This window comes from Gossypium arboreum, chromosome 6 (genome assembly GCF_025698485.1).
Source record: "Gossypium arboreum isolate Shixiya-1 chromosome 6, ASM2569848v2, whole genome shotgun sequence".
Taxonomy (NCBI): domain Eukaryota; kingdom Viridiplantae; phylum Streptophyta; class Magnoliopsida; order Malvales; family Malvaceae; genus Gossypium; species Gossypium arboreum.
Genome location: NC_069075.1, coordinates 27,208,342 through 27,218,583, shown reverse-complemented (window position 1 = coordinate 27,218,583; position 10,242 = coordinate 27,208,342). Strand labels below are relative to the sequence as shown.

At 37.2% G+C, this 10,242-nt stretch overlaps 1 non-coding gene across 1 annotated transcript; it reads right to left on the bottom strand.

Moving 5' to 3' along the window:
* Window positions 1-249: 249 nt before the first annotated feature.
* LOC128294727 (small nucleolar RNA R71) lies at window positions 250-356 on the bottom strand. The gene has a single exon (XR_008285034.1). It is a non-coding gene; the product is annotated as a small nucleolar RNA R71 (small nucleolar RNA).
* Window positions 357-10,242: the final 9,886 nt, after the last annotated feature.

The window sequence follows — 10,242 nt, the reverse complement described above, 5'->3', positions numbered from 1 at the left end:
ACAGTGGGCCAGTTCAGTGGAATGCCTACTGAAGATCCTCATCTTCATTTAAGACTGTTTATGGAGGTGAGCGACTCTTTTAAGCTAGCCGGAGTACCCGAAGATGCATTACGATTAAAATTTTTCCCATACTCGCTGAGGGACAGAGCTCGAGCCTGGTTAAACTCACTACCACCGAACTCGATTTCTACATGGCAAGTGTTTGCAGAGAGATTTCTTATGAAGTATTTCCCTCCTAGTAAGATTGTTAAGCTGAGAAATGAGATTACTGCTTTCCAACAAATGGATGATGAGTCCTTGTATGAGGCATGGGAAAGATTCAAAGAGTTATTACGAAAGTGACCTCATCACAGAATTCCGCATTGCATCCAACTTACATTTTACAATGGTCTCAACGCTCACCCAAGGATGGTAGTAGATGCTTCTGCTAATGGTGCTATCTTATCTAAGTCTTACAATGAGGCTTATGAAATCATCGAGAGGATCGCCAGTAACAATTACCAGTGGCCAACCAATCGAGCAACGTCAGGAAGACGAGCTGCTAGAATCCATGAAGTGGACACTCTCACTTCACTTACATCCCTGGTATCTTCGATATCTTCAATGTTAAAGAATTTTACCACTAATGGGTCTAACAGTTTTGCAGCTCAACCACCTAACCAATATGAGAATATAGCCTGTGTCTATTGTGGGGAAGGACATGTGTTTGAAGAATGTTCGTCAAACCCAGAATCCATGTACTACATAGGTAATCAGAACCAGAATCGAGGAAGGCAAGGGCTGCAATCCAACTTTTACGACCCATCATGGCGAAATCACCCCAATCTTTCTTGGAGTAACCAAAGGGCTAGAGGCAGTAACAACTACTCCCAACCTAGACCAACCCAGCCACCTAGTTTTTTACAGCAAGTTCAGAAACCAATTCTGGTTGAATTGTTGAATAGCTTAGAGAATTTATTGAAGGTATACATGGCGAAGAATGACGCCACTCTAAGGAATTTGGAGAATCAAGTGGGTCAGCTTGCTACTGAACTTAGGAACCGTCCACAAGATGCTGTACCTAGTACGGAAAATCTAAGAAATCCAGGGAAGGAGCATTGTAAAGCACTAACATTGAGGAGCGGAAAAACGGTAGAGCCTAACATCATTGAAGCTGAAAAGGAGCATGCTGAAGCTCAAGATTTGGAAGAAGTTCAACCGAGTGTTGAAGTTCCAGTTCCACTAGAACCAGAACCTGCAAGACCTGAAAAGGTAACCTTAGAACCAGCCAACTCTGATCAGCCAATCACTTCGTTAGCAGCAGAATTGTTGGCAAAGAGAAATCAACCAGTACCAACTCCAGTATATAAACCTCCAACACCTTACCCTCAAAGACTCCAGAAGCAAAAACATGAGGTCCAATTCAAGAAGTTCCTTGACGTACTCAAGCAACTACATATCAACATCCCGTTGGTTGAAGCACTTGAAAAAATGCCAAATTACATAAAATTCATGAAAGATATCCTGTCCAAGAAGCGAAGACTTGGAGAATTTGAGACGGTAGCTTTGACGAAGGAATGCAGTGCATATCTTCAAGATAAATTACCCCTAAGCTAAAGGATCCTGGGTGTTTTACCATACCATGCAACATTGGAGCAGCTTATTGTGGTAAGGCACTATGTGACTTGGGTGCAAGTATCAACCTGATGCCTATGTCGATATTTAAAAAAGTTGGGGATAGGTGTAGTTAGACCTACTACGGTTACACTTTAGCTAGCAGATCGATCCTTAGCACATCCAGAAGGAAAAATTGAGGACGTATTGGTACGTGTAGATAAGTTTATATTTCCTGCTGATTTTGTAATTTTAGATTTCGAAGTAGACAAAGAAGTACCAATTATCCTGGGGAGACCGTTCCTAGCAACCAGAAGGACACTTATTGATGTGCAGAAGGACGAACTTACTATGCGCGTTCAGGACGATTATGTAACATTTAACGTTTTCAAGTCAATGCGATTTCCTGATGCAATAGATAATTGTTCTGCAGTATCTGACTTAGAGGATTTCATAGTGGAGAAGGAACTCAACTCTGTTAAGGATCCTCTGGAAAGAATTTTGACATTAGATCCTCCAAGTGATGTAGAGGAAGATGAAAACTTAGCTTTTCTAGAAGCTAATCAAAAGGGATTTAATCCACAATCCTGTTTTGAGTCTTTAGATTTAGAGGAGAGAGATTACACACAGCCAAAAGCGTCAATTGAGGAGCCACCTAAACTAGCAAGGTATTACCTTCTCATTTAAAATATGTTTATTTAGGTGACGCTTGTACTCTGCCTGTGATTCTTTCAGCAAAGTTAACTACTGAGCAAGAAGAGAAACTTATCTTAGTTCTGAAACAATTTAAGAAGGCTATCGGATGGACCATAGCTGATATTTACGGTATTAGTCCATCTATATGCATGCACAAGATCATCCTGAAAGATGGTGAAAAAGGGATGATCGATGGACAACGAAGGCTAAACCCCATCATGAAGGACGTAGTGAAAAAGGAGATTATCAAGTCATTCGATGTAGGTATCATTTACCCTATTTCAGACAGTTCATGGGTAAGTCAGTTCAGTGCGTACTAAAGAAAAGAGGTATCACGGTCATAGAGAATGAGGATAACGAGTTAATACCGACTAGAACAGTTACGAGATGGAGAATCTGCATCGATTACCGGAAGCTGAATAGGGCAACTAGAAAGGATCACTTCCCTTTGCCGTTCTTAGACCAGATACTGGATAGACTCGCAGGGTGAGATTACTACTGTTTTCTCGATGGATACTTGGGGTACAACCAGATTACAGTAGCACCGAAAGATCAACACAAGACCACATTCACTTGCCCGTACGGTACATTTGCATTTAGACGCATGCCATTTGGTTTATGTAATGCACCTGCTACATTTCAAAGATGTATGATGTCTATTTTCACTGACATGGTTGAGAAATTTTTGGAAGTTTTCATGGACGAATTTTCAGTGTTTGGAGATACGTAAGATGATTGCTTAGCCAATCTGGCTAAGGTACTTAGGCGATGCGAAGAAATAAACCTAGTACTTAATTGGGAAAAGTGCCATTTTATGGTACGAGAAGGTATCATTCTGGGGCATTGGATAACAAGACATGGGATCGAGGTAGACAGAGCAAAAGTAGATGTTATTGAGCAACTCCCACCTCCAACATCTGTAAAGGGTGTTAGGAGCTTTTTGGGCCACACCGGGTTCTATCGAAGATTTATCAAGGACGTCTCCAAATTTGCTAAACCTTTATGCAAATTATTGGACACGATATTCAAATTTAATGAGGAATGCTTAAAAGCTTTCAATGACTTGAAGAATCGATTAGTCACGGCACCCATAATTGTCACACCAGATTGGGACTTGCCATTTGAATTGATGTGTGACGCAAGTGACTTTGCAATAGGAGTTGTCATGGGCCAGCGAAGGAACAAAGTTTTTCATCCCATCTACTATGCAAGCCGAACTCTAACAGGAGCTTAGTTAAACTATACGGTAACAGAAAAAGAGTTACTTGCTATTGTATTCGCTTTCGACAAGTTTCGATCTTATCTTGTAGGTACCAAGGTAACTGTCTATACGGACCACTCGGTAATTAAATATTTACTTGCCAAGAAAGACGCTAAGCCGAGGTTGATCCGATGGATACTTCTACTTCAAGAGTTCGATTTGGAAATTTAAGATCGAAAGAGAGTAGAAAACCAAGTAGCAGATCACTTATCTAGATTGGAGCGCAAGAAGGGAATTCTCCACTTGTACCGATTCAAGAAACATTTCCAGATGAAGATATACTAAAGGTAAGTCATGTCCATAATACCCCTTGGTTTGCTGATATTGCTAACTTTTTAGCTTGTGGTTAATGTCGTATGATAAGACATATCAACAAAGGAGAAAGTTTCTTCACGATGTGAAGTACTATTTCTGGGAGGAACCGTATCTATTTAAAAAGTGTGTAGATCAGATGATTAGAAGATGCGTGGCAGAAGAAGAAATACCGAAGATTCTATACCATTGTCACTCAGCCACAAGTGGGGGTCATTTCGGAGGAACTCGTACTGCAGCCAAAGTATTGCAAGCCGGATTCTTTTCGCCAACACTATTAAAGGATGCATATGTATACGTAAAGAGTTGTGATCGATGTCAAAGAGTTGGAAATGTCACCAACAGAAATGAGATGCCTCGAACAAACATCATTGAGGTCGAATTATTCGATGTTTGGGTTATTGATTTTCTTGGGCCCTTCCTTTCGTCTTTTGGTCACAAGTATATACTAGTAGCAGTAGATTATGTTTCCAACTGGGTTGAGGCAGAGGCATATCTGACAAACGATGCTAAGTTTGTAATGAAGTTTTTACAGAAACACGTGTTCACGAGGTTTGGAACCCCGAGAGCCATCATTAGTGATGAAGGGTCCCACTTTGTGAACAAGTGGTTAAAATGGTTACTAGACAAGCACAGGGTGAAACACAAGGTTGCAACGGCTTACCATCCGTAGATGAATGGACAAGCTGAACTGGAAAATAAAGAAATCAAGGGCATATTAGAGAAGGTAGTTTGCCCGAACCGACGAGAGTGGTCCAAAAGACTAGATGACACTTTATGGGCCTATAGGATAGCGTACAAGACACCTTTAGGAATGTCACCCTATAGGCTGGTTTTCGGTAAAGCATGTCATCTACCTTTGGAGTTAGAGCACAAAGCTTACTGGGCTCTACAACGACTCAACTTAGATCCTAAGCTCGCAAAAGAAAGAAGGATGTTCCAACTCAACAAGTTAGAAGAATTTCGAATGTTCTCATATGAAAATGCCAAATTACTCAAAGAGAGACTCAAGAAATGGCATGACAAACACATCTGGGCTCGAGAATTTGAAGCAGGTCAACAAGTATTCTTGAACGAGATTAAAGTTCTTTCCAGGTAAGCTAAAATCACGTTGGTCCGGTCCATTTACAATTCACAGAGTCTATCCATACGGAGTTGTTGAACTCCAAGGTAAGAGAGGTAATTTTCAAGTTAATGCTCAGCATTTGAAACACTATTGGGGGAATTAAACCGAACGGGATAACGTCTCATTCATTTTATCAGATATTTAATATTTTTTTCGTGTTTTGTTTAATAAATAATTTAGGGTCTATTTTTCGGGTTTAGTATGTTTAAATAAATTCTGTCTAGGAGGTTGGAACTTAAGCGGGACCATTTGTGACCCCTCCATTCTTTCCTAGGAATTTATTTTAACATAATTTTCCAAGAAACTTTTCCCTAATCAACAAAATAAATTTTTTTAAATAAAAGGGTCAATTTGATCCAATTTTTAATTTGCAACTCAATTTTTAATTTTCATTGAGTCTAGGGACTTAAATTGTATTATTTTTAAAGTTTGATTGCTCTTTTGTAAATAATGAAAATTAGGTGCCTTTCTTTGTAAATATTTTTAAAGGCATCTAGAAGAAATATTTTTTATTTTTATTTTATTTTTTAACATTATTAATAATTTGATAAACTTTAATATATAATTATATTCATTATAATTTATATATTAATTTTATCAACTTAGATTAGAATTAGGATTAATTTAATTTCAATTTTTATTTTATGTTTATCTTAATAATTAATAGCAATTGATAATTCTATATGCTTATATTTAATTATTAATTGTTGTTAAATTTGAATAGGATTAGAATTAAACTCTTATCTTAAATTATTAAATTAGATTAAGAGTTCTAGTTTAAGTCCTATTACTTATGCTATAAATACCACCTTATACCTCCCATCCATGCATCAACTAAAAACAAAAACACCTTGTGCCGCAACACCCCTAGCTCTAGCAGCCTAGTCGGCAAACACCCAGCAGCATCACGATGCGTGACCCGATCAGGCACCTGCTGCTTCAGTCTAGCAGCTGCCCAGGTCGCATTCTGCTGCTCTAGCGCCCCACCTGCGCGCCCTTGCTACTGCTGCCTAGGCCACGTCCCAGCTTCTGCACAAGCTCTAGGCCTGCTCGACGAAGTGCAGTGCGCTTTTTTGCTGCACACCCTTGCGTGCTGCTGCTTGTTCTCTAGCCTTGTATGGCTTGCACACCAAGCCTTAAGCCAAAATTCTTCAGCCCTCATCCTTTTAATTTGCCATCTTTTTCTTGCATTAATTTTCTTTGAGTTCTTATATTTTTGCAAAAAGGTCAATTATGCCTCGTAAGAGAACTCGCGCCTCTGCTCAAATTGACGAAACACAAAGCAAGTTCCATTGTGTTGAATCTAAAGAGAGATACGGAAGTACCTACAAAAATCAACAGATGCATCTTGAGAAAGGTTTCACATTGAAGGAGAGCAACTACAGAGACTTCATGGCACGTATTCGTCAAATTGCTGAAACTCTCAATTGGGAACTGTTTTGTGAAAAGAAACCTAGTGTGGATGAGGAGCTAGTTCGTGAGTTTTACGCAAATTTAACTTCAAGCGAGATGACAAAAGTCCCTATTCGCGGAATCAAGGTACCTATAAATTCGAATGCTATTAATGGGTTCTTTGAATTGCCTGATTTCGAGAATGACGAGTATTCATCTTTGATGAGCAATATCAAGCCAGAACTTCTGCAAGAAATTCTCGAGGAGCTTATAGTTGAAGGTTCTAGTTGGACTGTGTTGAAACAAGGAACCCACACGTGTCGAAGAGAATACTTAACACCTATTGCAAAGTATGGTTTTATTTCATCCGTTTTAGCCTTCTACCTAGCTCACATGGGACTATAATTTCATTTGAGCGAATGGTCTTACTATACTCGATCTTAACGGGTAAGACCATTGATATGGGAAAGATCATCCTGAAAGAAATTCGAAACTGTGCCGCTAGACATTCTGGCCTTGCTTACTTCCCCTTTACAATAACTATTTTGTGCTTGAAAGCAAAAATTCTTGCTAATGTCAAGAAGATAGGGTACACCCAAGGCACAATTACAGATTGGGACATCTACCGAGTAGCCGGAGACTCAGTTCTACAACAATGAGTTGAAAAAAGTGAAGAGCCTAAGGAACGTGATGGAGAAGAAGATCCCACGATGCAATCATTTGAAGTCCCTGATAAGGTGGACCCAGTAGAGCCAAAAGTTGAATCGGATGCTGGAACTCCAATGATTAGAGCTCGGTTACCTGCCTAGACTTTCGAGATGAGTTGTCAAATTTGATGGACTTAATGCAACACATGCAATGGCAGCAACAAGCATACTGGAGATACTTAAAAATAATGGATGACTCGATTCGAAGTGCTTTCCAGAGAATATACAATGACCCATTTATTTTTGTGCCTGACTTTCCATATTTCATATTCGAGCCATGGATTCCACTCTCGAAAAAGGAGCGAAGCGATTCATGCAAAGGCAATAATGATGGAGCAAAAGATGAGTCCAAGTTGGAAGGATCTGCAAATAAATAAAAGGGAGGGATCTTGACTTTATTTTATTTATGTTTTTTAGGATCAAGTTTAAATTAGGAACTTTTATTTCTACATAATAAACAAGAAAAGGAAATCCTAAATAAACATGGACAAGTCATAAAGTATAAAGTGTGGCAATAGGTATATACATGTCTAGGATTGGATTTCGAAAGAGCTTGGTACTTAAGCAGTCACATTGACTCACCTCCTCTTTTCTGAATTTCTACCTGGTGTATAGTATCTATTCACTTTAAACAATGAGGACATTGTTCATTTTAAGTTGGGGGGACCAAAATTTGAAATTATTTTCATCCAAAATAAAATTTTTCTTTTAATTATGATTAGGGTATATTTTTGTTCAATAAATTTGAATTTTGTTAGGCATGCTAAACTTGAGTATGAATAAAGTTCTATTTTTTTTCAATAAATTATTATGTATTTTAATGATGACATGAATGTATTTTTAATAAAGCATGCAACTTCATACCATAAAATTTTTATCTCTTTAGGAAAATTAGGTATGCATGAAAGTTTAAGTCTTTAGAATTGAATTAGTAGTTTCTTGAGGTGAAATCCTAGGAAGCTTGGAACACTGGAAATTATTTAGGCAGCTATTGTTTGGACCATTTGAGCCTTTCAAGCCTACCATGGTAAATTTTATCCTTTGAAACCCAACTTTGAGACTATATGGCCTAATTTTTGGAACCTATACAAATTTAGCCCATCACGTTTCTCTTAATTATCTTTAAATTACCCCAAACACTAGACTCAGTATTATTCAAGAATATCATTTGAAAATAAGTTTGGGGGAGTTGAAAAGAAGTATCAAATGCTCAAAAAAAAAAAGAAAAAAAAATTTGTATGCAGAAAGCAAGTGCTCAATAATTAAAAAAAAAGCACATATATTTGAAAAAGAGCATGTGAAAGTTAGTGATTGAAGGTTCGATTTACACTGAGTTTAGGGTTTTTAGCCAGAATTTATCTATCTTTTTACCTACCCCTAAGCCTAGCCACGTTACAACCTTGTTAAAGACCTATTGATTCAAAGTTCCAAAGTTACCTACATTAGTGGAGATAAATTGCTTTGTTCAACATATGAAGACATAGGTTAAGCTTATTGATTGCGACTTGATCTTGAATAAAGGTTTAAAAAATTGAATTGGTAGGAATTAGCATGTATTTATTAGGAAACATTTAGTCTAATTTTGCTATTTTAATAACTGTTGAGATTAATTTGAATAATATGAACACTTGAGTAGCAGAATGATCAAATTTCTTATTCTTTGAGCATAAGTATATCAAATTCATAATTTCGACAAAACTGTTGTTCTGAAGAAGGTTTTCAAAGTGTTTCTAAGAAATTCTTTTCAAAATTTGTGCATTATTCGGGACGAGCAATGAATTAAGTTTGGGGGTGTGGAAACACAAAAATTTATATACTTTTTCATACCCTTTTTAACTTAAAACCAGGCTATTCCGGTTAAATTCTTGTCGAAAAATAATTAAATATTATAAAATAATTAAATTATGTTAAAAATATGAGCATTATGAATTTTAATTAATTTTATAGTTAATTTTGATTAAATTTGGTTATTTTTGACAGAATTACACAATTGGAGAAAAAAGGCCCGGTGAACACTGTGAGAAGAACAAAACCGAGAGTAATTTGAAGTATCGAGGCCAATTAATTTCCAGCCCAAGATGGTCCAAAAATGTGTATTAATTAATAATTAAATTAATTTTAATTTATTTTCTATTTAATTTAGGTTAAATAAATTAATTTTAATTAATTATGAAGAAAGGGCCAAGTGAACCGCACTGGTTGAACCGAATGGAGTGAGCCAAACCAGCCACTAATTGGGCTGACCAGAACCGTCCATTGGCTGACCCAAATCAGAAAATTAGCTGATAAAATATGCTTGCAAAAAGGCCCTTGAAAAACCTCCAAATTACGTTCAAACCCCATCTTTATTTTAGGCTTTGTAGATTTGCCCCAGCCTATTTTTAGCAAAGTTGAAAGCTTCAAAGTTGCCATGTGTGTGTCCGGCCATGGGAGGGTTCTCTTGGCTGCTGAATTTGATATTTTTAGCAGCCCTCTTCAGCTATAAAAGCCACCCTATGCTGCCCATTCCAAAGCATCCCTCAACATCCCTCATTCCACAACATTCTCTCATCCTCTCTTCACTTCTCTCAAAGTTTCCTCTCCATTTTTTCATCCCATTTTCCCTTCCTCTTGTGCCGATTTCCTCTCTTGAGAAAGAGGTGTTTTTCATCCATCTTGGGAAGCAATCAAGGATTCATACAAGCCTTGCTCGACGAAGACAACGGAGTCTAAGAACGTAGCAACAATCAAGCTGCAGAGAAACACTGGATTTGCTTTCTGTTCCCTTTCTTTTTAATTTTTGTTGTTTTTATGATGAACATATCTGTGAAAAATATTGTTGTTGAAATGGTTATTTTAATCAATTTAGTTTTAATTTAATTCGTGTTGGGTTGATTATATTTTGCCTGCTTGAATTATTAAATTAGTGTTTATGCTGTTATAGGCCTCAGTGAAATGCTTGATTAAGTAAAATCATGCTTAGGTTATCTGACATTATAATTGTTTAGATAACTAAAGAATTAATTGTTTAAACGGATTGAAACTGCAATTAATGGACTCAATACTTAATCAGTGCATGTTTAATTCTTCTAATGTAACTGAAAATTAAATCAGCATTGTATTTGGCGATACATATACCTTGCATAACTTGCAAGATTGTTGTGATTAAATTGTTT